This window comes from Carcharodon carcharias, chromosome 8 (assembly GCF_017639515.1).
Source record: "Carcharodon carcharias isolate sCarCar2 chromosome 8, sCarCar2.pri, whole genome shotgun sequence".
NCBI classification, from domain to species: Eukaryota; Metazoa; Chordata; class Chondrichthyes; order Lamniformes; family Lamnidae; genus Carcharodon; species Carcharodon carcharias.
In genome coordinates this window covers 84026096-84051222 of record NC_054474.1, presented here as the reverse complement: position 1 = coordinate 84051222, position 25127 = coordinate 84026096, and the positions used below count along the sequence as shown (strand labels likewise).

Here is a 25127-nt window from a genome sequence, read left to right as displayed (position 1 = left end):
GGGACCGGGAGGGGGAGGAACGCGAGGGACCGGGAGGGAGAGGAACGCGAGGGACCGGGAGGGGGAGGAACGCGAGGGGGACGGGAGGGGGGGAGGAACAACGCGAGGGACCGGGGGAGGGGGAGGAACGCGAGGGACCGGAGGGGAGGAACGCGAGGGACCGGGAGGGGGAGGAACGCGAGGGGACCGGGAGGGGGAGGAACGCGAGGGACCGGGGAGGGGGAGGAACGCGAGGGACCGGGAGGGGGAGGACGCGAGGGGACGGGAAGGGGAGGAACGCGAGGGGGACGGGAGGGGAGGAACGCGAGGACCGGGAGGGGGAGGAACGCGAGGGACCGGGAGGGGGAGGAACGCGAGGGACCGGGAGGGGGGAGGAACGCGAGAGGGGACCGGGAGGGGGAGGAACGCGAGGGGAACGGCGAGGGGGAGGAACGCGAGGGACCGGGAGGGGGAGGAACGCGAGGGACCGGAGGGGAGGAACGCGAGGGACCGGAGGGGGAGGAACGCGAGGGACCGGGAGGGGGAGGAACGCGAGGGACCGGGAGGGGGAGGAACGCGAGGGACCGGGAGGGGGAGGAACGCGAGGGACCGGGAGGGGGAGGAACGCGAGGGACCGGGAGGGGGAGGAACGCGAGGGACGGGAGGGGGAGGAACGCGAGGGACCGGGAGGGGGGAGGAACGCGAGGGACCGGGAGGGGGAGGAACGCGAGGGACCGGGAGGGGGAGGAACGCGAGGGACCGGGAGGGGGAGGAACGCGAGGGACCGGGAGGGGGAGGAACGCGAGGGACCGGGAGGGGGAGGAACGCGAGGGACCGGGAGGGGGAGGAACGCGAGGGACCGGGAGGGGGAGGAACGCGAGGACCGGGAGGGGAAGGAACGCGAGGGACCGGGAGGGGGGAGGAACGCGAGGGGACCGGGAGGGGGAGGAACGCGACGGGACCGGGAGGGGGAGGAACGCGAGGGACCGGGAGGGGGAGGAACGCGAGGGACCGGGAGGGGGTGGAACGCGAGGGACCGGGAGGGGGGTGGAACGCGAGGGACCGGGAGGGGGTGGAACGCGAGGGACCGGGAGGGGGTGGAACGCGAGGGACCGGGAGGGGGTGGAACGCGAGGGACCGGGAGGGGGTGGAACGCGAGGGACCGGGAGGGGGAGGAACGCGAGGGAGGGGAACGTGGAATGACGGGAACATTAGGGATGGGGTGGCGTGGGAACGTGAGGGACGGGGAGCGGGGGAAGGTGAGTGACAGGCGGGGTGGGGTGAACGTGAGGGACATGAGGATGGGGAGGGGGAAAAAAGTGAGTGACCATGGAGGGTGTGGAGAACATGAGGGACGGGCAAAGGGAGTACGTGAGTGACGGGAAGGGGGGGGAAATGAGTGACGGGGAAGGGGGGGAAGATGAGTGACGGGAGAAGGGGGGGAACATGAGTGACGGAGAAGGGGGGGAACATGAGTGACGAGAAGGGGGGGAACATGAGTGACGGAGAAGGGGGGGAACATGAGTGACGCGAGAAGGGGGGGAACATGAGTGACGGAGAAGGGGGGGAACATGAGTGACGGAGAAGGGGGGGAACATGAGTGACGGAGAAGGGGGGGAACATGAGTGACGGAGAAGGGGGGGAACCTGAGTGATGGGGAGCGGGGGAGAACGTGAGGGACAGGGAGTGGGGGGAGAACGTGAGGGATGAGGAGTGGGGGGAGAACGTGAGGGATGAGGAGTGGGGGGGAGAACGTGAGGGATGAGGAGTGGGGGGGAGAACGTGAGGGATGAAGGAGTGGGGGGAGGGAGAACGTGAGGGACGGGGAGTGGGGGGGAGAACGTGAGGGACGGGGAGTGGGGGGGAGAACGTGAGGGACGGGGAGTGGTGGGGGGGAGAACGTGAGGGACAGGGAGTGGGGGGGAGAACGTGAGGGACAGGGAGTGGGGGGGAGAAGTGAGGGACAGGGAGTGGGGGGGAGAGAACGTGAGGGACAGGGAGTGGGGGGGGAGAACGTGGAGGGACAGGGAAGTGGGGGGGAGAACGTGAGGGACAGGGAGTGGGGGGGGAGAACGTGAGGGATGAGGAGTGGGGGGTGAGAACGTGAGGGACAGGGGAGTGGGGGGGAGAACGTGAGGGACAGGGAGTGGGGGGGAGAACGTGAGGGACAGGGAGTGGGGGTGGAGAACGTGAGGGACAGGGAGTGGGGGGTGCGAGAACGGTGAGGGGGACAGGGAGTGGGGGGGGAGAACGTGAGGGACAGGGAGTGGGGGGGAGAACGTGAGGGACAGGGGTGGGGGTGGAGAACGCGAGGGACGGGGAGCGGGGGGAGAACGCGAGGGACGGGGAGCGGGGGGAGAACGCGAGGGACGGGGAGCGGGGAGAGAACGCGAGGGACGGGGAGCGGGGAGAGAACGCGAGGGACGGGGAGCGGGGGGAGAACGCGAGGGACGGGGAGTGGGGGGAGAACGCGAGGGACGGGGAGTGGGGGGAGAACGCGAGGGACGGGGAGTGGGGGGAGAACGCGAGGGACGGGGAGAGAACGTGAGGGACGGGGAGTGGGGGGAGAACGTGAGGGACGGGGAGGGGGAAGAACGTGAGGGACCGGGAGGGGGAAGAACGTGAGGGGGAGGATCGTGAAGGACGGGAACATTAGGGATGGGGTGGGGTGGGAACGTGAGGGACGGGAAGCGGGGGAAGGTGAGTGACAGGCGGGGTGGGGTGAACGTGAGGGACATGAGAGATGGGGAGGGGGAAAAGTGAATGACCATGGAGGGGGGTGGAGAACATGAGGGACGGGCAGAGGGAGTAACGTGAGTGACGTGGAAGGGGGAGGAACATGAGTGACGGGGAAGGGGGGGGAACATGAGTGACGGGGAAGGGGGGGAACATGAGTGACGGGGAAGGGGGGGGAACATGAGTGACGGGGAAGGGGGGGGAACATGAGTGACGGGGAAGGGGGGGGGAACATGAGTGACGGGGAAGGGGGGGGGAACATGAGTGACGGGGAAGGGGGGGGGAACATGAGGGACGGGGAAGGGGCGGGAACATGAGTGACGGTGAAGGGGGGGGAACATGAGTGACGGGGAAGGGGGGGGAACATGAGTGACGGGGAAGGGGGGGGAACATGAGTGACGGGGAAGGGGGGGGAACATGAGTGACGGGGAAGGGGGGGGAACATGAGTGACGGGGAAGGGGGGGGGAACATGAGTGACGGGGAAGGGGGGGGAACATGAGTGACGGGGAAGGGGGGGGAACATGAGTGACGGGGGAAGGGGGGGGAACATGAGTGACGGGGAAGGGGGGGGAACATGAGTGACGGGGAAGGGGGGGGAACATGAGTGACGGGGAAGGGGGGGGAACATGATTGACGGGGAAGGGGGGGGAACATGATTGACGGGGAAGGGGGTGAACATGAGTGACGGGGAAGGGGGGAACATGATTGATTGAGAGCGGGGGAGCGTGACGCGCAAGGGGAAGGGGAGAACGTGAGGGATGAGTGGGGGGAGAACGTGAGGGACGAGGAGTGGGGGGAGAACGTGAGGGACGAGGAGTGGGGGGGAGAACGTGAGGGACAGGGAGTGGGGGTGGAGAACGTGGGGGACGGGAAGGGGGGGTGGAGAACGTGAAGGACAGGGAGTGGGGGTGGAGAACGTGGGGGACGGGAAGGGGGGAGAACGTGAGGGACAGGAAGGGGGGAGAACGTGAGGGACAGGAAGGGGGGGAGAACGTGAGGAACGGGGAGGTGGAGGAACGTGAGGGACAGGGAGTCGAGAACGTGAGGGACGGGGAAGGCTACGGGAACGTGAAGAAAGGGGAGGGAAACGTGAGGGACGGGGAGGTGAAGAAACGTGAGGGACAGGCAGGGGAGGATCGTGAGGTACAGGGAGCGGGAGGAACGTGAGGGACAGGCAGGGGAGGAACGTGAGGTACAGGGAGCGGGCGGAACGTGAGGTACAGGGAGCGGGAGGAACGTGAGGGACAGGGAGCGGGAGGAACGTGAGGGATGAGGGGGAACGTGAGGGACGGGGAGGTGCGGGAACGTGAGGGACGGGGAGGGGCGGGAACGTGAGGGACGGGGAGGGGCGGGAACGTGAGGGACGGGAGAACCCAAGGGGCGGGGAGGGGAACGTGCGGCACGGGGAGAGGAACGGGGATTGGGGGTCATGAGGGACAGGAAACATGAGGGATGGGGGGGGGGATAAACGTTAGGGACGGTGGGGGGGGATTGTGAGGGATGGGGAGGAGGGAACATGAGGGACGGGGAGGGAGGGAAGCCTGAGGGACGGGGAGGGGGGGAAGCCTGAGGGACGGGGAGGGGGGGAAGCCTGAGGGACGGGGAGGGGGGGAAGCCTGAGGGACGGGGAGGGGGGGAAGCCTGAGGGACGGGGAGGGGGGGAAGCCTGAGGGACGGGGAGGGGGGGGAACGTGAGGGACGGGGAGGGGGGGGAACGTGAGGGACGGGGAGGGGGGGGAACGTGAGGACGGGGAGGGGGGGGGAACGTGAGGGACGGGGAGGGGGGGGAACGTGAGGGACGGGGAGGGGGGGGAACGTGAGGGACGGGAGGGGGGGGAACGTGAGGGACGGGGAGGGGGGGGAACGTGAGGGACGGGGAGGGGCGGGAACGTGAGGGACGGGGAGGGGGGGGAACGTGAGGGACGGGGAGGGGCGGGAACGTGAGGGACGGGGAGGGGCGGGAACGTGAGGGACGGGGAGGGGCGGGAACGTGAGGGACGGGGAGGGGCGGGAACGTGAGGGACGGGGAGGGGCGGGAACGTGAGGGACGGGCAGAGGGAGTAACGTGAGTGACGTGGAAGGGGGAGTAACGTGAGTGACGGGGAAGGGGGAGGAACATGAGTGACGGGGAAGGGGGGGGAACATGAGTGACGGGGAAGGGGGGGGAACATGAGTGACGGGGAAGGGGGGGGAACATGAGTGACGGGGAAGGGGGGGGAACATGAGTGACGGGGAAGGGGGGGGAACATGAGTGACGGGGAAGGGGGGGGAACATGAGTGACGGGGAAGGGGGGGGAACATGAGTGACGGGGAAGGGGCGGGAACATGAGTGACGGGGAAGGGGCGGGAACATGAGTGACGGGGAAGGGGGGGGAACATGAGTGACGGGGAAGGGGGGGGAACATGAGTGACGGGGAAGGGGGGGGAACATGAGTGACGGGGAAGGGGGGGGGAACATGAGTGACGAGGAAGGGGGGGGGAACATGAGTGACGGGGAAGGGGGGGGGAACATGAGTGACGGGGAAGGGGGTGAACATGAGTGACGGGGAAGGGGGTGAACATGAGTGACGGGGAAGGGGGTGAACATGAGTGACGGGGAAGGGGGGGGAACATGAGTGACGGGGAAGGGGCGGGAACATGAGTGACGGGGAAGGGGCGGGGAACATGAGTGACGGGGAAGGGGGGGGAACATGAGTGACGGGGAAGGGGGGGGGAACATGAGTGACGGGGAAGGGGGGGGAACATGAGTGACGGGGAAGGGGGGGGGAACATGAGTGACGAGGAAGGGGGGGGGAACATGAGTGACGGGGAAGGGGGGGGGAACATGAGTGACGGGGAAGGGGTGAACATGAGTGATTGAGAGCGGGGGAGCGTGACGCGGAAGGGGAAGGGGAGAACGTGAGGGATGAGTGGGGGGAGAACGTGAGGGATGAGTGGGGGGAGAACGTGAGGTATGAGGAGTGGGGGGAGAACGTGAGGTATGAGGAGTGGGGGTAGAACGTGAGGGAAGAGGAGTGGGGGGGGAGAACGTGAGGGACAGGGAGTGGGGGGGAGAACGTGAGGGACGAGGAGTGGGGGGGAGAACGTGAGGGACGAGGAGTTGGGGGGAGAACGTGAGGGACGAGGAGTGGGGGGGAGAACGTGAGGGACAGGGAGTGGGGGGGAGAACGTGAGGGACAGGGAGTGGGGGTGGAGAACGTGAGGGACGAGGAGTGGGGGTGGAGAACGTGAGGGACAGGGAGTGGGGGGGGAGAACGTGAGGGACGAGGAGTGGGGTGGAGAACGTGAGGGACAGGGAGGGGGGGGGAACTTGAGGGACGGGGAGGGGGGGGAACGTGAGGGACGGGGAGGGGGGGGAACGTGAGGGACGGGGAGGGGTGGGAAGGTGAGGGACGGGGCGGGGAATATGAGGGACGTGTGGGACAGGGAGGGGGGGATAGTGAGGGACGGGGAAGAAGGAACGTGAGGGACGGGGAGGGGGAGGTACGGGGAGGTACGTGAGGGATGGGGAGGGGGCGGAACGGGAGGGATGGGGAGGGGGCGGAACTGGGGGGGAGGAACGTGAGGGACGGGGAGGGGGAGGAACGTGAGGGACGGGGAGGGGGAGGAACGCGAGGGGGAGGAACGTGAGGGACCGGGAGGGGGAGGAACGCGAGGGGGAGGAACGCGAGGGACCGGGAGGGGGAGGAACGCGAGGGACCGGGAGGGGGAGGAACGCGAGGGACCGGGAGGGGGAGGAACGCGAGGGACCGGGAGGGGGAGGAACGCGAGGGACCGGGAGGGGGAGGAACGCGAGGGACCGGGAGGGGGAGGAACGCGAGGGACCGGGAGGGGGAGGAACGCGAGGGACCGGGAGGGGGAGGAACGCGAGGGACCGGGAGGGGGAGGAACGCGAGGGACCGGGAGGGGGAGGAACGCGAGGGACCGGGAGGGGGAGGAACGCGAGGGACCGGGAGGGGGAGGAACGCGAGGGACCGGGAGGGGGAGGAACGCGAGGGACCGGGAGGGGGAGGAACGCGAGGGACCGGGAGGGGGAGGAACGCGAGGGACCGGGAGGGGGAGGAACGCGAGGGACCGGGAGGGGGAGGAACGCGAGGGACCGGGAGGGGGAGGAACGCGAGGGACCGGGAGGGGGAGGAACGCGAGGGACCGGGAGGGGGAGGAACGCGAGGGACCGGGAGGGGGAGGAACGCGAGGGACCGGGAGGGGGAGGAACGCGAGGGACCGGGAGGGGGAGGAACGCGAGGGACCGGGAGGGGGAGGAACGCGAGGGACCGGGAGGGGGAGGAACGCGAGGGACCGGGAGGGGGAGGAACGCGAGGGACCGGGAGGGGGAGGAACGCGAGGGACCGGGAGGGGGAGGAACGCGAGGGACCGGGAGGGGGAGGAACGCGAGGGACCGGGAGGGGGAGGAACGCGAGGGACCGGGAGGGGGAGGAACGCGAGGGACCGGGAGGGGGAGGAACGCGAGGGACCGGGAGGGGGAGGAACGCGAGGGACCGGGAGGGGGAGGAACGCGAGGGACCGGGAGGGGGAGGAACGCGAGGGACCGGGAGGGGGAGGAACGCGAGGGACCGGGAGGGGGAGGAACGCGAGGGACCGGGAGGGGGAGGAACGCGAGGGACCGGGAGGGGGAGGAACGCGAGGGACCGGGAGGGGGAGGAACGCGAGGGACCGGGAGGGGGAGGAACGCGAGGGACCGGGAGGGGGAGGAACGCGAGGGACCGGGAGGGGGAGGAACGCGAGGGACCGGGAGGGGGAGGAACGCGAGGGACCGGGAGGGGGTGGAACGCGAGGGACCGGGAGGGGGTGGAACGCGAGGGACCGGGAGGGGGAGGAACGCGAGGGACCGGGAGGGGGTGGAACGCGAGGGACCGGGAGGGGGTGGAACGCGAGGGACCGGGAGGGGGTGGAACGCGAGGGACCGGGAGGGGGTGGAACGCGAGGGACCGGGAGGGGGTGGAACGCGAGGGACCGGGAGGGGGTGGAACGCGAGGGACCGGGAGGGGGTGGAACGCGAGGGACCGGGAGGGGGAGGAACGCGAGGGAGGGGAACGTGAATGACGGGAACATTAGGGATGGGGTGGCGTGGGAACGTGAGGGACGGGGAGCGGGGGAAGGTGAGTGACAGGCGGGGTGGGGTGAACGTGAGGGACATGAGAGATGGGGAGGGGGAAAAAAGTGAGTGACCATGGAGGGTGTGGAGAACATGAGGGACGGGCAAAGGGAGTAACGTGAGTGACGGGGAAGGGGGGGGGAAAATGAGTGACGGGGAAGGGGGGGAAGATGAGTGACGGAGAAGGGGGGGAACATGAGTGACGGAGAAGGGGGGGGAACATGAGTGACGGAGAAGGGGGGGAACATGAGTGACGGAGAAGGGGGGGAACATGAGTGACGGAGAAGGGGGGGAACATGAGTGACGGAGAAGGGGGGGAACATGAGTGACGGAGAAGGGGGGGAACATGAGTGACGGAGAAGGGGGGGGAACATGAGTGACGGAGAAGGGGGGGAACATGAGTGACGGAGAAGGGGGGGAACATGAGTGACGGAGAAGGGGGGGGAACCTGAGTGATGGGGAGCGGGGGAGAACGTGAGGGACAGGGAGTGGGGGGAGAACGTGAGGGATGAGGAGTGGGGGGAGAACGTGAGGGATGAGGAGTGGGGGGGAGAACGTGAGGGATGAGGAGTGGGGGGGAGAACGTGAGGGATGAGGAGTGGGGGGGAGAACGTGAGGGACGGGGAGTGGGGGGGAGAACGTGAGGGACGGGGAGTGGGGGGGAGAACGTGAGGGACAGGGAGTGGGGGGGAGAGAACGTGAGGGACAGGGAGTGGGGGGGAGAACGTGAGGGACAGGGAGTGGGGGGGAGAACGTGAGGGACAGGGAGTGGGGGGGAGAACGTGAGGGACAGGGAGTGGGGGGGAGAACGTGAGGGACAGGGAGTGGGGGGGAGAACGTGAGGGACAGGGAGTGGGGGGGAGAACGTGAGGGACAGGGAGTGGGGGGGAGAACGTGAGGGATGAGGAGTGGGGGGGAGAACGTGAGGGACAGGGAGTGGGGGGGAGAACGTGAGGGACAGGGAGTGGGGGGGAGAACGTGAGGGACAGGGAGTGGGGGTGGAGAACGTGAGGGACAGGGAGTGGGGGGGAGAACGTGAGGGACAGGGAGTGGGGGGGAGAACGTGAGGGACAGGGAGTGGGGGGAGAACGTGAGGGACAGGGAGTGGGGGTGGAGAACGTGAGGGACAGGGAGTGGGGGGGAGAACGTGAGGGACAGGGAGTGGGGGGGAGAACGTGAGGGACAGGGAGTGGGGGGGAGAACGTGAGGGATGAGGAGTGGGGGGGAGAACGTGAGGGACAGGGAGTGGGGGTGGAGAACGTGAGGGACAGGGAGTGGGGGGGAGAACGTGAGGGACAGGGAGTGGGGGGGGAGAACGTGAGGGATGAGGAGTGGGGGGGAGAACGTGAGGGACAGGGAGTGGGGGGGAGAACGTGAGGGACAGGGAGTGGGGGGGAGAACGTGAGGGACAGGGAGTGGGGGTGGAGAACGTGAGGGACAGGGAGTGGGGGTGGAGAACGTGAGGGACAGGGAGTGGGGGGGAGAACGTGAGGGACAGGGAGTGGGGGGGAGAACGTGAGGGACAGGGAGTGGGGGGGAGAACGTGAGGGACAGGGAGTGGGGGGGAGAACGTGAGGGACAGGGAGTGGGGGGGAGAACGTGAGGGACAGGGAGTGGGGGGGAGAACGTGAGGGACAGGGAGTGGGGGTGGAGAACGTGAGGGACAGGGAGTGGGGGGGAGAACGTGAGGGACAGGGAGTGGGGGGGAGAACGTGAGGGACAGGGAGTGGGGGGGAGAACGTGAGGGACAGGGAGTGGGGGGGAGAACGTGAGGGACGGGAAGGGGAGGCGGAGAACGTGAGGGACGGGAAGGGGGGGAGAACGTGAGGGACGGGAAGGGGAGGCGGAGAACGTGAGGGACGGGAAGGGGGGGAGAACGTGAGGGACGGGAAGGGGGGAGAACGTGAGGGACGGGAAGGGGGGGAGAACGTGAGGGACGGGAGGGGGGGAGAACGTGAGGGACGGGAAGGGGGGGAGAACGTGAGGGACGGGAAGGGGGGGAGAACGTGAGGGACGGGAAGGGGGGGAGAACGTGAGGGACGGGAAGGGGGGGAGAACGTGAGGGACGGGAAGGGGGGGAGAACGTGAGGGACGGGAAGGGGGTAGAACGTGAGGGACGGGAAGGGGGGGAGAACGTGAGGGACGGGAAGGGGGGGGAGAACGTGAGGGACGGGAAGGGGGTAGAAACGTGAGGGACGGGGACGGGGGGAGAACGTGAGGGACAGGAAGGGGGGGGAGAACGTGAGGGACGGGAAGGGGGGGGGGAGAACGTGAGGGACGGGAAGGGGGGGAGAACGTGAGGGACGGGAAGGGGGGAGAACGTGAGGGACGGGAAGGGGGTAGAACGTGAGGGACGGGGACGGGGGGAGAACGTGAGGGACAGGAAGGGGGGGGGAGAACGTGAGGGACGGGAAGGGGGGGAGAACGTGAGGGACGGGAAGGGGGGGAGAACGTGAGGGACAGGGAGGGGGTGTAAACATGAGGAATGGGGGGGTAAACGTTAGGGACGGGAGGGGGGATTGTGAGGGATGGGGAGGAGAACGTGAGGGACGGGGAGGGGGAACGTGAGGGACGGGGAGGGGGAACGTGAGGGACGGGGAGGGGGAACGTGAGGGACGGGGAGGGGGAACGTGAGGGACGGGGAGGGGGAACGTGAGGGACGGGGAGGGGGAACGTGAGGGACGGGGAGGGGGAACGTGAGGGACGGGGAGGGGGAACGTGAGGGACGGGGAGGGGGAACGTGAGGGACGGGGAGGGGGAACGTGAGGGACGGGGAGGGGGAACGTGAGGGACGGGGGGGGGGGGGGGAACGTGAGGGACGGGGAGGGGGGGAAGCCTGAGGGACGGGGAGGGGGGGAAGCCTGATGGACGGGGAGGGGGGGAAGCCTGAGGGACGGGGAGGGGGGGAAGCCTGAGGGACGGGGAGGGGGGGAAGCCTGAGGGACGGGGAGGGGGGGAAGCCTGAGGGACGGGGAGGGGGGGAAGCCTGAGGGACGGGGAGGGGTGGGAACGTGAGGGACGGGGAGGGGGGGGAACGTGAGGGACGGGGAGGGGTGGGAACGTGAGGGACGGGGCGGGGAATATGAGGGACGTGTGGGACAGGGAGGGGGGATAGTGAGGGACGGGGAAGAAGGAACGTGAGGGATGGGGAGGGGGCGGAACGGGAGGGATGGGGAGGGGGCGGAACTTGGGGGGAGGAACGTGAGGGACGGGGAGGGGAACACGAGGGACGGGCAGGTGGAGAAACGCGAGGGACGGGGAGGGGAGGAACCTGAGGGACGGGGAGGGGAGGAACCTGAGGGACGGGGATTGAGGGACGTGAGGGACGAGGGGGACATGAGGGACGGGGATTGGGGGACGTGAGGGACAGGGAGGGGGTGTAAACATGAGGGATGGGGGGGTAAACTGTGAGGGACGGGGAGTGGGGGGGAGAACTGTGAGGGACGGGGAGTGGGGGGGTAAACTGTGAGGGACGGGGAGTGGGGGGGTAAACTGTGAGGGACGGGGAGTGGGGGGGAGAACTGCGAGGGACGGGGAGTGGGGGGGAGAACTGCGAGGGACGGGGAGTGGGGGGGAGAACTGCGAGGGACGGGGAGTGGGGGGGAGAACTGCGAGGGACGGGGAGTGGGGGGGAGAACTGCGAGGGACGGGGAGTGGGGGGGGAGAACTGTGAGGGACGGGGAGTGGGGGGGAGAACTGCGAGGGACGGGGAGTGGGGGGGAGAACTGCGAGGGACGGGGAGTGGGGGGGAGAACTGCGAGGGACGGGGAGTGGGGGGGAGAACTGCGAGGGACGGGGAGTGGGGGGGAGAACTGCGAGGGACGGGGAGTGGGGGGGAGAACTGCGAGGGACGGGGAGTGGGGGGGAGAACTGCGAGGGACGGGGAGTGGGGGGGAGAACTGCGAGGGACGGGGAGTGGGGGGGAGAACTGCGAGGGACGGGGAGTGGGGGGGAGAACTGCGAGGGACCGGGAGGGGGAGGAACGCGAGGGACCGGGAGGGGGAGGAACGCGAGGGACCGGGAGGGGGAGGAACGCGAGGGACCGGGAGGGGGAGGAACGCGAGGGACCGGGAGGGGGAGGAACGCGAGGGACCGGGAGGGAGGAGGAACGCGAGGGACCGGGAGGGGGAGGAACGCGAGGGACCGGGAGGGGGAGGAACGCGAGGGACCGGGAGGGGGAGGAACGCGAGGGACCGGGAGGGGGAGGAACGCGAGGGACCGGGAGGGGGAGGAACGCGAGGGACCGGGAGGGGGAGGAACGCGAGGGACCGGGAGGGGGAGGAACGCGAGGGACCGGGAGGGGGAGGAACGCGAGGGACCGGGAGGGGGAGGAACGCGAGGGACCGGGAGGGGGAGGAACGCGAGGGACCGGGAGGGGGAGGAACGCGAGGGACGGGAGGGGGAGGAACGCGAGGGACCGGGAGGGGGAGGAACGCGAGGGACCGGGAGGGGGAGGAACGCGAGGGACCGGGAGGGGGAGGAACGCGAGGGACCGGGAGGGGGAGGAACGCGAGGGACCGGGAGGGGGAGGAACGCGAGGGACCGGGAGGGGGTGGAACGCGAGGGACCGGGAGGGGGTGGAACGCGAGGGACCGGGAGGGGGAGGAACGCGAGGGACCGGGAGGGGGAGGAACGCGAGGGACCGGGAGGGGGTGGAACGCGAGGACCGGGAGGGGGTGGAACGCGAGGGACCGGGAGGGGGTGGAACGCGAGGGACCGGGAGGGGGTGGAACGCGAGGGACCGGGAGGGGGTGGAACGCGAGGGACCGGGAGGGGGTGGAACGCGAGGGACCGGGAGGGGGTGGAACGCGAGGGAGGGGAACGTGAATGACGGGAACATTAGGGATGGGGTGGCGTGGGAACGTGAGGGACGGGGAGCGGGGGAAGGTGAGTGACAGGCGGGGTGGGGTGAACGTGAGGGACATGAGAGATGGGGAGGGGGAAAAAAGTGAGTGACCATGGAGGGTGTGGAGAACATGAGGGACGGGCAAAGGGAGTAACGTGAGTGACGGGGAAGGGGGGGGAAAATGAGTGACGGGGAAGGGGGGGAAGATGAGTGACGGAGAAGGGGGGGAACATGAGTGACGGAGAAGGGGGGGAACATGAGTGACGGAGAAGGGGGGGAACATGAGTGACGGAGAAGGGGGGGAACATGAGTGACGGAGAAGGGGGGGAACATGAGTGACAGAGAAGGGGGGGAACATGAGTGACGGAGAAGGGGGGGAACATGAGTGACGGAGAAGGGGGGGAACATGAGTGACGGAGAAGGGGGGGAACATGAGTGACGGAGAAGGGGGGGGAACATGAGTGACGGAGAAGGGGGGGAACATGAGTGACGGAGAAGGGGGGGAACATGAGTGACGGAGAAGGGGGGGAACATGAGTGATGGGGAGCGGGGGAGAACGTGAGGGACAGGGAGTGGGGGGAGAACGTGAGGGACAGGGAGTGGGGGGAGAACGTGAGGGACAGGGAGTGGGGGGGAGAACGTGAGGGACAGGGAGTGGGGGGGAGAACGTGAGGGACAGGGAGTGGGGGGGAGAACGTGAGGGACAGGGAGTGGGGGGGAGAACGTGAGGGACAGGGAGTGGGGGGGAGAACGTGAGGGACAGGGAGTGGGGGGAGAACGTGAGGGATGAGGAGTGGGGGGGAGAACGTGAGGGATGAGGAGTGGGGGGGAGAACGTGAGGGACAGGGAGTGGGGGGGAGAACGTGAGGGACAGGGAGTGGGGGGGAGAACGTGAGGGACAGGGAGTGGGGGTGGAGAACGTGAGGGACAGGGAGTGGGGGGAGAACGTGAGGGACAGGGAGTGGGGGGGAGAACGTGAGGGACAGGGAGTGGGGGGGAGAACGTGAGGGACAGGGAGTGGGGGTGGAGAACGTGAGGGACAGGGAGTGGGGGGGAGAACGTGAGGGACAGGGAGTGGGGGGGAGAACGTGAGGGACAGGGAGTGGGGGGGAGAACGTGAGGGATGAGGAGTGGGGGGGAGAACGTGAGGGACAGGGAGTGGGGGTGGAGAACGTGAGGGACAGGGAGTGGGGGGGAGAACGTGAGGGACAGGGAGTGGGGGGGAGAACGTGAGGGATGAGGAGTGGGGGGGAGAACGTGAGGGACAGGGAGTGGGGGGGAGAACGTGAGGGACAGGGAGTGGGGGGGAGAACGTGAGGGACAGGGAGTGGGGGTGGAGAACGTGAGGGACAGGGAGTGGGGTGGAGAACGTGAGGGACAGGGAGTGGGGGGGAGAACGTGAGGGACGAGGAGTGGGGGGGAGAACGTGAGGGACAGGGAGTGGGGGGGAGAACGTGAGGGACGGGAGGGGGGGAGAACGTGAGGGACGGGAGGGGGGGAGAACGTGAGGGACGGGAAGGGGGGGAGAATGTGAGGGACGGGAAGGGGGGGAGAACGTGAGGGACGGGAAGGGGGGAGAACGTGAGGGACGGGAAGGGGGGGAGAACGTGAGGGACGGGAAGGGGGGGAGAACGTGAGGGACGGGAAGGGGGGGAGAACGTGAGGGACGGGAAGGGGGTAGAACGTGAGGGACGGGGACGGGGGGAGAACGTGAGGGACTGGGAGGGGGTGTAAACATGAGGAATGGGGGGGTAAACGTTAGGGACCGGGAGGGGGGATTGTGAGGGATGGGGAGGAGAACGTGAGGGACGGGGAGGGGGAACGTGAGGGACGGGGAGGGGGAACGTGAGGGACGGGGAGGGGGAACGTGAGGGACGGGGGGGGGGGGGGGGAACGTGAGGGACGGGGAGGGGGGGAAGCCTGAGGGACGGGGAGGGGGGGAAGCCTGATGGACGGGGGAGGGGGGGAAGCCTGAGGGACGGGGAGGGGGGGAAGCCTGAGGGACGGGGAGGGGGGGAAGCCTGAGGGACGGGGAGGGAGGGAAGCCTGAGGGACGGAGAGGGGGGGAAGCCTGAGGGACGGGGAGGGGGGGGAAGCCTGAGGGACGGGGAGGGGTGGGAACGTGAGGGACGGGGAGGGGGGGGAACGTGAGGGACGGGGAGGGGGGGGAACGTGAGGGACGGGGCGGGGAATATGAGGGACGTGTGGGACAGGGAGGGGGGATAGTGAGGGACGGGGAAGAAGGAACGTGAGGGATGGGGAGGGGGCGGAACGGGAGGGATGGGGAGGGGGCGGAACTTGGGGGGAGGAACGTGAGGGACGGGGAGGGGAACACGAGGGACGGGCAGGTGGAGAAACGCGAGGGACGGGGAGGGGAGGAACCTGAGGGACGGGGAGGGGAGGAACCTGAGGGACGGGGATTGAGGGACGTGAGGGACGAGGGGGACATGAGGGACGGGGATTGGGGGACGTGAGGGACAGGGAGGGGGTGTAAACATGAGGGATGGGGGGGTAAACTGTGAGGGACGGGGAGTGGGGGGGAGAACTGCGAGGGACGGGGAGTGGGGGGGAGAACTGCGAGGGACGGGGAGTGGGGGGGAGAACTGCGAGGGACGGGGAGTGGGGGGGAGAACTGCGAGGGACGGGGAGTGGGGGGGAGAACTGCGAGGGACGGGGAGTGGGGGGGAGAACTGCGAGGGACGGGGAGTGGGGGGGAGAACTGCGAGGGACGGGGAGTGGGGGGGAGAACTGCGAGGGACGGGGAGTGGGGGGGAGAACTGCGAGGGACGGGGAGTGGGGGGGAGAACTGCGAGGGACGGGGAGTGGGGGGGAGAACTGCGAGGGACGGGGAGTGGGGGGGAGAACTGCGAGGGACGGGGAGTGGGGGGGAGAACTGCGAGGGACGGGGAGTGGGGGGGGAGAACTGCGAGGGACGGGGAGTGGGGGGGAGAACTGCGAGGGACGGGGAGTGGGGGGGAGAACTGCGAGGGACCGGGAGTGGGGGGGAGAACTGCGAGGGACCGGGAGGGGGAGGAACGCGAGGGACCGGGAGGGGGAGGAACGCGAGGGACCGGGAGGGGGAGGAACGCGAGGGACCGGGAGGGGGAGGAACGCGAGGGACCGGGAGGGGGAGGAACGCGAGGGACCGGGAGGGGGAGGAACGCGAGGGACCGGGAGGGGGAGGAACGCGAGGGACCGGGAGGGGGAGGAACGCGAGGGACCGGGAGGGGGAGGAACGCGAGGGACCGGGAGGGGGAGGAACGCGAGGGACCGGGAGGGGGAGGAACGCGAGGGACCGGGAGGGGGAGGAACGCGAGGGACCGGGAGGGGGAGGAACGCGAGGGACCGGGAGGGGGAGGAACGCGAGGGACCGGGAGGGGGAGGAACGCGAGGGACCGGGAGGGGGAGGAACGCGAGGGACCGGGAGGGGGAGGAACGCGAGGGACCGGGAGGGGGAGGAACGCGAGGGACCGGGAGGGGGAGGAACGCGAGGGACCGGGAGGGGGAGGAACGCGAGGGACCGGGAGGGGGAGGAACGCGAGGGACCGGGAGGGGGAGGAACGCGAGGGACCGGGAGGGGGAGGAACGCGAGGGGGAGGAACGCGAGGGACCGGGAGGGGGAGGAACGCGAGGGACCGGGAGGGGGTGGAACGCGAGGGACCGGGAGGGGGTGGAACGCGAGGGACCGGGAGGGGGTGGAACGCGAGGGACCGGGAGGGGGTGGAACGCGAGGGACCGGGAGGGGGTGGAACGCGGGGGACCGGGAGGGGGTGGAACACGAGGGACCGGGAGGGGGTGGAACGCGAGGGAGGGGAACGTGAATGACGGGAACATTAGGGATGGGGTGGGGTGGGAACGTGAGGGACGGGAAGCGGGGGAAGGTGAGTGACAGGCGGGGTGGGGTGAACGTGAGGGACATGAGAGATGGGGAGGGGGAAAAAAGTGAGTGACCATGGAGGGGGGTGGAGAACATGAGGGACGGGCAAAGGGAGTAACGTGAGTGACGGGGAAGGGGGGGGAAAATGAGTGACGGGGAAGGGGGGGAACATGAGTGACGGAGAAGGGGGGGAACATGAGTGACGGAGAAGGGGGGGAACCTGAGTGATGGGGAGCGGGGGAGCGTGACGCGGAAGGGGGGGGGAACGTGAGGGAGAACGTGAGGGACAGGGAGTGGGGGGAGAACGTGAGGGATGACGAGTGGGGGGGAGAACGTGAGGGACAGGGAGTGGGGGGGGAGAACGTGAGGGACAGGGAGTGGGGGGGAGAACGTGAGGGACAGGGAAGTGGGGGGGAGAACGTGAGGGACGGGAAGGGGGGGAGAACGTGAGGGACGGGAAGGGGGGGAGAACGTGAGGGACGGGAAGGGGGGGAGAACGTGAGGGACGGGAAGGGGGGGAGAACGTGAGGGACGGGAAGGGGGGGAGAACTTGAGGGACGGGAAGGGGGGGAGAACGTGAGGGACGGGAGGGGGGGAGAACGTGAGGGACGGGAAGGGGGGGAGAACGTGAGGGACGGGAAGGGGGGGAGAACGTGAGGGACGGGAAGGGGGTAGAACGTGAGGGACGGGAAGGGGGTAGAACGTGAGGGACGGGAAGGGGGTAGAACGTGAGGGACGGGAAGGGGGTAGAACGTGAGGGACGGGGACCGGGGGAGAACGTGAGGGACGGGAAGGGGGGGAGAACGTGAGGGACGGGAAGGGGAGGCGGAGAACGTGAGGGACGGGAAGGGGGGGGGAGAACGTGAGGGACGGGAAGGGGGGGGGAGAACGTGAGGGACGGGAAGTGGGGGAGAACGTGAGGGACGGGAAGGGGGGGGGAGAACGTGAGGGACGGGAAGTGGGGGAGAACGTGAGGGACAGGGAGGGGGTGTAAACATGAGGAATGGGGGGGTAAACGTTAGGGACCGGGAGGGGGGATTGTGAGGGATGGGGAGGAGAACGTGAGGGACGGGGAGGGGGGGGAACGTGAGGGACGGGGGGGGGGGGAACGTGAGGGACGGGGAGGGGGGGGAACGTGAGGGACGGGGAGGGGGGGGAACGTGAGGGACGGGGAGGGGGGGGAACGTGAGGGACGGGGAGGGAGGGAAGCCTGAGGGACGGGGAGGGGTGGGAACGTGAGGGACGGGGAGGGGGGGAAGCCTGAGGGACGGGGAGGGGGGGGAACGTGAGGGACGGGGAGGGGGGGAACGTGAGGGACGGGGAGGGGGGAGAACGTGAGGGACGGGGAGGGGTGGGAACGTGAGGGACGGGGAGGGGGGGGAACGTGAGGGACGGGGAGGGGGGGGGAACGTGAGGGACGGGGAGGGGGGGGAACGTGAGGGACGGGGAGGGGGGGGGAACGTGAGGGACGGGGAGGGGGGGGAACGTGAGGGACGGGGAGGGGGGGAACGTGAGGGACGGGGAGGGGGGGAACGTGAGGGACGGGGAGGGGGGGGAACGTGAGGGACGGGGAGGGGGGGGGAACGTGAGGGACGGGGAGGGGTGGGAACGTGAGGGACGGGGAGGGGTGGGAACGTGAGGGACGGGGAGGGGTGGGAACGTGAGGGACGGGGAGGGGCGGGAACGTGAGGGACGGGGAGGGGCGGGAACGTGAGGGACGGGGAGGGGCGGGAACGTGAGGGACGGGGAGGGGCGGGAACGTGAGGGACGGGGAGGGGTGGGAACGTGAGGGACGGGGAGGGGTGGGAACGTGAGGGACGGGGCGGGGAATATGAGGGACGTGTGGGACAGGGAGGGGGGATAGTGAGGGACGGGGAAGAAGGAACGTGAGGGATGGGGAGGGGGAGGTACGGGGAGGTACGTGAGGGATGGGGAGGGGGCGGAACGGGAGGGATGGGGAGGGGGCGGAACTTGGGGGGAGGAACGTGAGGGACGGGGAGGGGGAGGAACGCGAGGGGGAGGAACGCGAGGTACCGGGAGGGGGAGGAACGCGAGGGACCGGGAGGGGGAGGAACGCGAGGGACCGGGAGGGGGAGGAACGCGAGCGACCGGGAGGGGGAGGAACGCGAGGGACCGGGAGGGGGAGGAACGCGAGGGACCGGGAGGGGGAGGAACGCGAGGGACCGGGAGGGGGAGGAACGCGAGGGACCGGGAGGGGGAGGAACGCGAGGGACCGGGAGGGGGTGGAACGCGAGGGACGGGAGGGGGTGCAACGCGAGGGACCGGGAGGGGGTGGAACGCGAGGGACCGGGAGGCGGTGGAACGCGAGGGACCGGGAGGGGGTGGAACGCGAGGGACCGGGAGGGGGTGGAACGCGAGGGACCGGGAGGGGGTGGAACGCGAGGGACCGGGAGGGGGTGGAACGCGAGGGACCGGGAGGGGGAGGAACACGAGGGAGGGGAACGTGAATGACGGGAACATTAGGGATGGGGTGGGGTGGGAACGTGAGGGACGGGAAGCGGGGGAAGGTGAGTGACAGGCGGGGTGGGGTGAACGTGAGGGACATGAGAGATGGGGAGGGGGAAAAAAGTGAGTGACCATGGAGGGTGTGGAGAACATGAGGGACGGGCAAAGGGAGTAACGTGAGTGACGGGGAAGGGGGGGGAAAATGAGTGACGGGGAAGGGGGGGAACATGAGTGACGGAGAAGGGGGGGAACATGAGTGACGGAGAAGGGGGGGGAACCTGAGTGATGGGGAGCGGGGGAGCGTGACGCGGAAGGGGGGGGAACGTGAGGGAGAACGTGAGGGGAGAACGTGAGGGACAGGGAGTGGGGGGAGAACGTGAATAATGAGGAGTGGGGGGAGAACGTGAGGGACAGGGAGTGGGGGGGAGAACGTGAGGGACAGGGAGTGGGGGGGGAGAACGTGAGGGACAGGGAGTGGGGGGGGAGAACGTGAGGGACAGGGAGTGGGGGGGAGAACGTGAGGGACGGGAAGTGGGGGGGAGAACGTGAGGGACGGGAAGTTGGGGGTAGAACGTGAGGGACGGGAGGGGGGGAGAACGTGAGGGACGGGAAGGGGGGGAGAACGTGAGGGACGGGAAGGGGGGGAGAACGTGAGGGACGGGAAGGGGGGGAGAACGTGAGGGACGGGAAGGGGGGGAGAACGTGAGGGACGGGAAGGCGGGGGAGAACGTGAGGGACGGGAAGGGGGGGGGAGAACGTGAGGGACGGGAAGGGGGGGGAGAACGTGAGGGACGGGAAGGGGGGGAGAACGTGAGGGACTGGGAGGGGGTGTAAACATGAGGAATGGGGGGGTAAACGTTAGGGACCGGGAGGGGGGATTGTGAGGGATGGGGAGGAGAACGTGAGGGACGGGGAGGGGGAACGTGAGGGACGGGGGGGGGGGGGGAACGTGAGGGACGGGGGGGGGTGGGAACGTGAGGGACGGGGAGGGGTGGGAACGTGAGGGACGTGTGGGACAGGGAGGGGGGATTGTGAGGGACGGGGAGGGGTGGGAACGTGATTGACGGGGAGGGAGGGAAACGTGAGGGACGGGGAGGGGTGGGAATGTGAGGGACGGGGAGGGGTGGGAATGTGAGGGACGTGTGGGACAGGGAGGGGGGATTGTGAGGGACAGGGAAGAAGGAACGTGATTGACGGGGAGGGAGGGAAACGTGAGGGACGGGGAGGGGGAGGTACGGGGAGGTACGTGAGGGATGGGGAGGGGGCGGAACTGGGGGGGAGGAACGTGAGGGACGGGGAGGCGAGAACGTGAGGGATGTGGAGAACGTGAGGGACGGGGAGGGGGAGGTACGTGAAGGACGGGGAGGGGGAGGTACGTGAAGGACGGGGAGGGGGAGGTACGTGAAGGACGGGGAGGGGGAGGTACGTGAAGGACGGGGAGGGGTGAATGTGAGGGACCGGGAGGGGTGGAAAACTGAGGGACCGGGAGGGGTGGAAACCTGAGGGACTGGGAGGGGTGGAAACCTGAGGGACTGGGAGGGGTGGGAACCTGAGGGACCGGGAGGGGTGGGAACCTGAGGGACCGGGAGGGGTGGGAACCTGAGGGACCGGGAGGGGTGGGAACCTGAGGGACTGGGGGGGGGGGTGGAACGTGAGGGACTGGGGGGGGGGAATGGAATGGGAGGGACGGGAAGTGGGGGAGAATGTGAAGGACGGGAACATGAGGGGGACAGGGTGGGGGCGGGAACGTGAGGGACGGGGAGCGGGGGGACCTGAGTGACGGGCGGGGTGAGGTGAACGTGAGGGACATGAGAGATGGGGAGGGGGAAAAGTGACCATGGAGGGGGTGGAGAACGTGAGTGACGGGAAGCGGGGGAGTGTGACGTGGAAGGGGGGGAACGTGAGGGACGGGGAGTGGGGGGAGAACGTGAGGGATGGGGACGGGAAGAAAAGTGAGGCACGGCGAGGGGTAGAAACGTGAGGGACGGGGAGGGGAGGAACGTGAGGGACGGGGAGGGGAGGAACGTGAGGGACGGGGAGGGGAGGAACGTGAGGGACGGGGAGGGGAGGAACGTGAGGGACGGGGAGGGGAGGAACGTGAGGGACGGGGAGGGGAGGAACGTGAGGGACGGGGAGGGGAGGAACGTGAGGGACGGGGAGGGGAGGAACGTGAGGGACGGGGAGGGGAGGAACGTGAGGGACGGGGAGGGGAGGAACGTGAGGGACGGGGAGGGGAGGAACGTGAGGGACGGGGAGGGGAGGAACGTGAGGGACGGGGAGGGGAGGAACGTGAGGGACGGGGAGGGGAGGAACGTGAGGGACGGGGAGGGGAGGAACGTGAGGGACGGGGAGGGGAGGAACGTGAGGGACGGGGAGGGGAGGAACGTGAGGGACGGGGAGGGGAGGAACGTGAGGGATGGGGAAGGGGAGGAACGTGATGGACGGGGAGGGGAGGAACGTGAGGGACGGGGAGGGGGAGGAATGTGAGGGATGGGGAAGGGGAGGAACGTGAGGGACGGGGATGGGGAGGAACATGAGGGATGGGAACATGAGGGACGGGGTGGGGTGGGAACGAGGGATGGAAAGTGAGGGAAGAGGAGAGGGGGAACGTGAATGACGGACGGGGTGAACATGAGGGAAATGAGAGATGGGGAGGGGGTGAATGTGAGGGACAGGGAGGTGGGGGAAACATGAGGGACAGGGAGGTGGGGGAATGTGAGGGACGGGTTGGAGTGGGAACGTGAGAGACGGGGAGGGGGGGAACATGAGTGATGGAGAGGGGGGAACGTGAGGGATGGGGAGGGGCAAACAAGGGTGTGTGAGAATGAGAGAGGTGGCAGAAATGAGATAACGTGACAAGTCAACTCTGATGCCCCTCCTAGTGGCAGCTACTGAAGCAGGACCTGAAGAGGCCTGTTCAACTTCTGCATGAGACCTGCAACAGTCTGGGGACATTGCAAAGCATAAGGGCATCTGCAGAGATGAAGAGGCTCCCCTCCCCCATCCAATGGGCAAAAATTACTACATAGAGTAAAAAAAAATTCAATACCTGCTGCACTTGCAGAATGCAATGCAAGAGGAATAAAACATATGTACCCCAGGTTGAAAATAAATTGGAGGTTTTTTTTGCTCGGGAAGAGAAGTTGCTAAATAAAAAAGTTTGGAGCTGTCAGAAACTCCATGTGGGCAGAATGGAGTTTGGGGGGGGGGTGGGTGGTGGTGAAAGAATGGAAAGTTCCAACAAGTGGCTCTCAGATGTCCCCTTCTCGCAGAATCTCCCTTTTCCCAAATCTCATCCTGCAGCCTCTCCCCAGCACTGAGAGTCTGCCCGGGATCCTGCACAAAACAACAGCACTTACCTGACCAACTCACACAGAAACAAAATTTAACTCTCCACTTAACCCAACAGAGGCAAATTGCTGTGGCTGGTTTTTGTTTAAATAAAGAGTGTGCTTGGCCGCGGCAGGCCGCAAACCCCCACCCACCCACCCCCAGGAGGGTTATGTCGCCGTTGCTAAGGGGTTTTGCTGCAGCTGACAAGCGGATGCACCCACCGCCACCATCAGTGTCCCTGTTGCTCCTGCTCCTGCCGCCACGACTGTCTCCTTAGTAACGCGCTCCAGGCAACTGAGCAACAGGGACCACTCCACCACCTTATATACCCTCTGGCCGCTGCCAATTCCGATCGGGCACCCGGGGGGAACACCATCAATCTGATCACTACATAGAGCACCTCACCTGCATCCTACCACCCAAAACCTCACCTACCTCTGAATATTTTATAAAAACAATCATTGAGGGTTACAAAATTGTGAACTAATTGTTTTTTTGAAAGTGCGGAATTAATTGTTACCAGTCACCCCCCCCCCTCCAAACACGTTATCGGAAGCCAGAATGGCGGCTCAGGGAAACTTGCTCACCAGGGAAATGGGGATGGGGTACAGAAAAAGGGGGAGTTAATCTTTAACCGAAATAGCTGCTGCTGGCAGAAACGCTCCTGCTCAATCTATAGGATAGTATTGTAATTAGTTAACATTGCAATCCGTTTAGTGTGAGGGTTTAGTTGCTTTTAGTGAAAGCCTTTGAGGAAACAGGCCTCTGCGTAGTACGAGAACCCCCCCCCCCATCTCTTCCGCGGCTATGGTTCAGTCCAAAGAGAAAGGCTGAACGAGTCGGATGGACTGAATCAACCGAGTCCAGTGGTGGTGGTGTATGTTGAAATAAATAAAAGCGAGAGCTCTGATATGGGCATTTGTTTGTACCCAAATAAAATACCTAGTTTTTATATAAAGTTATTCATTTTTGAAGAATACTTTATTTTCGGAAGTCACGATTTGATGCTTTGGCAGGCGAGTGGGAATTGTAACAATCTGCCCTCTGTCAGGTTGGAACAGTCTACCTGCAGTCCAGACGCTACTGGGAGTTGTAGTTTTCTCTCCCAGTTCCCATGCTGCTCCCAGCAACTGCTGATTGAGCTTTGATTCCTATTCACTTTTGTCACATTCATTCATTTGTGTGTTTCCCCTTTTCTCATTGCAGTAGTAACCAGTCAAGTTTAGCATTTCCAGTGGTACAAGTAAAAATAAAATGTAAATTTTGGAAAAAATTGGCAAACTTCCACTGTAGGAGGTGAAAGTTCTATATATTTTTTTCTCTCGTTTTTCTTGTTTAATGGTAATTTCAGACAACTTTGAGGGTTATTTATAGTGTTCTCGCAGATGGATACTTGAACTATTGTCCAGGGGAAAAGAAATGTTTTTAACCTTAACTAAATGCTTGTTTGTATCCGTTTTAATTTGCGATGAGATCACAAAGTTTGACCCATGGATTTGTTGGTTTTCTCCAATTTCGAAATTAATCAGCTCATATTCCTTTGGGCGATCTTCTGTTTCTGTGATTAAATGATGTAGCACATGTGACTCTTTTGTTCCCATTCAGGGGAATTTAAAAAAAACTTTGAAAGGATAGGAGGGGCAAAAAAAACTTCATACAAGTGTTTTCTTAAAAATAAATATGCTAGTTTCTGTCCCATTGCCACAAAAAAGGAACTTAAATCACAAGAGAACAGCTGCCTGGCTACATGGTAGCAGGCCATTACCACCTTCAGTACTTGCTATTGTTTGTGCTGGTTGAATTCTATATTAAAATCTACTTCCAACTGTTAAATTTCAGCAAAAGGAAGCATTAAATTAAGATATTAAGAGCAATTCAGAAATGTTCAGGCTATGTATCAGCCAGAGTTAGATTCCTGAGCCCAGGCAAAGCCCAATGTTATTGGTGTGATCAGAGTGATATGGAATTTCTCTGCACTGGTGTGAGGGAGTGCAGGTAAAAGGAAGAGGAGCAACAATGTCTGTCTCCTGCTGCTTGAAAAGGACATTGGATTCATATTTAAATGTCTCTTTACATTACAGCGCCATCTGTGGAAAATCACAAATACATTCCCCAGCTCTTTTGAAGGAAACTATGCCACTAGGGTTATTTTTATATTTGTTGTCACTGATAGTGCTGGCTGCCATTTTTTGTGCCCAAAACGGCCTCAGCATAAGGCACCCTATCTGACTAGGCCAGCAGTGTTGTTCATCATTACCACTGCTATCAGCAAAATCTCAGTTTGAAATCATATACACATAGTTAACATCAGTCTCAGGATGTAAAAGTGCAGAGGAACTTGGTTCCTACCATTTCTACTTGAAGAATTAGACATAAGGGGTACATCTAATTTGAGAAAATAAAAATGCTGTCTTACCCTCATAGGGCCATAGGATTTAAGGCTCCAAAGTTCACAAAGGGTTTTACTTTAGAAAAAATTGATTTGATTTAAATTTTGGAATGCAATGTTTATCCTAATCATAAATACTGTACATAATGGTGTATCCTTCAGAGTGTTAGTATTTCCTCTATTCCTGCGTAGCCTATTATATTTAGGGCTCATTTACAATAGCTCCTGCCCACGGCCACTTCCAAATCTCCCCAGGTGCACAAAGGCAGAACAATACCTGTAATGACACTGATCTCTGGGATTAATTCAGGAATGTCAATCTTTTTAAACATTAAATTCTTTAGATGGCTAATGTTTCAGGAGGTATGTGACTCACACAAAGTG

General features: G+C 65.7%; 1 protein-coding gene across 2 annotated transcripts in view; it reads right to left on the bottom strand.

The window, feature by feature from the left end:
- Positions 1-22650, bottom strand: part of LOC121280718 (protein FAM53A-like) — a 146147-nt gene extending 123497 nt beyond the window's left edge. For both annotated transcript variants that reach the window (XM_041192836.1, XM_041192838.1), the window contains exon 1: positions 22576-22650. The gene's annotated coding sequence lies outside the window, so the exon portion shown is untranslated. The remainder of the gene's footprint in view (positions 1-22575) is intronic.
- Between the last annotated feature and the right edge of the window lie 2477 nt (positions 22651-25127).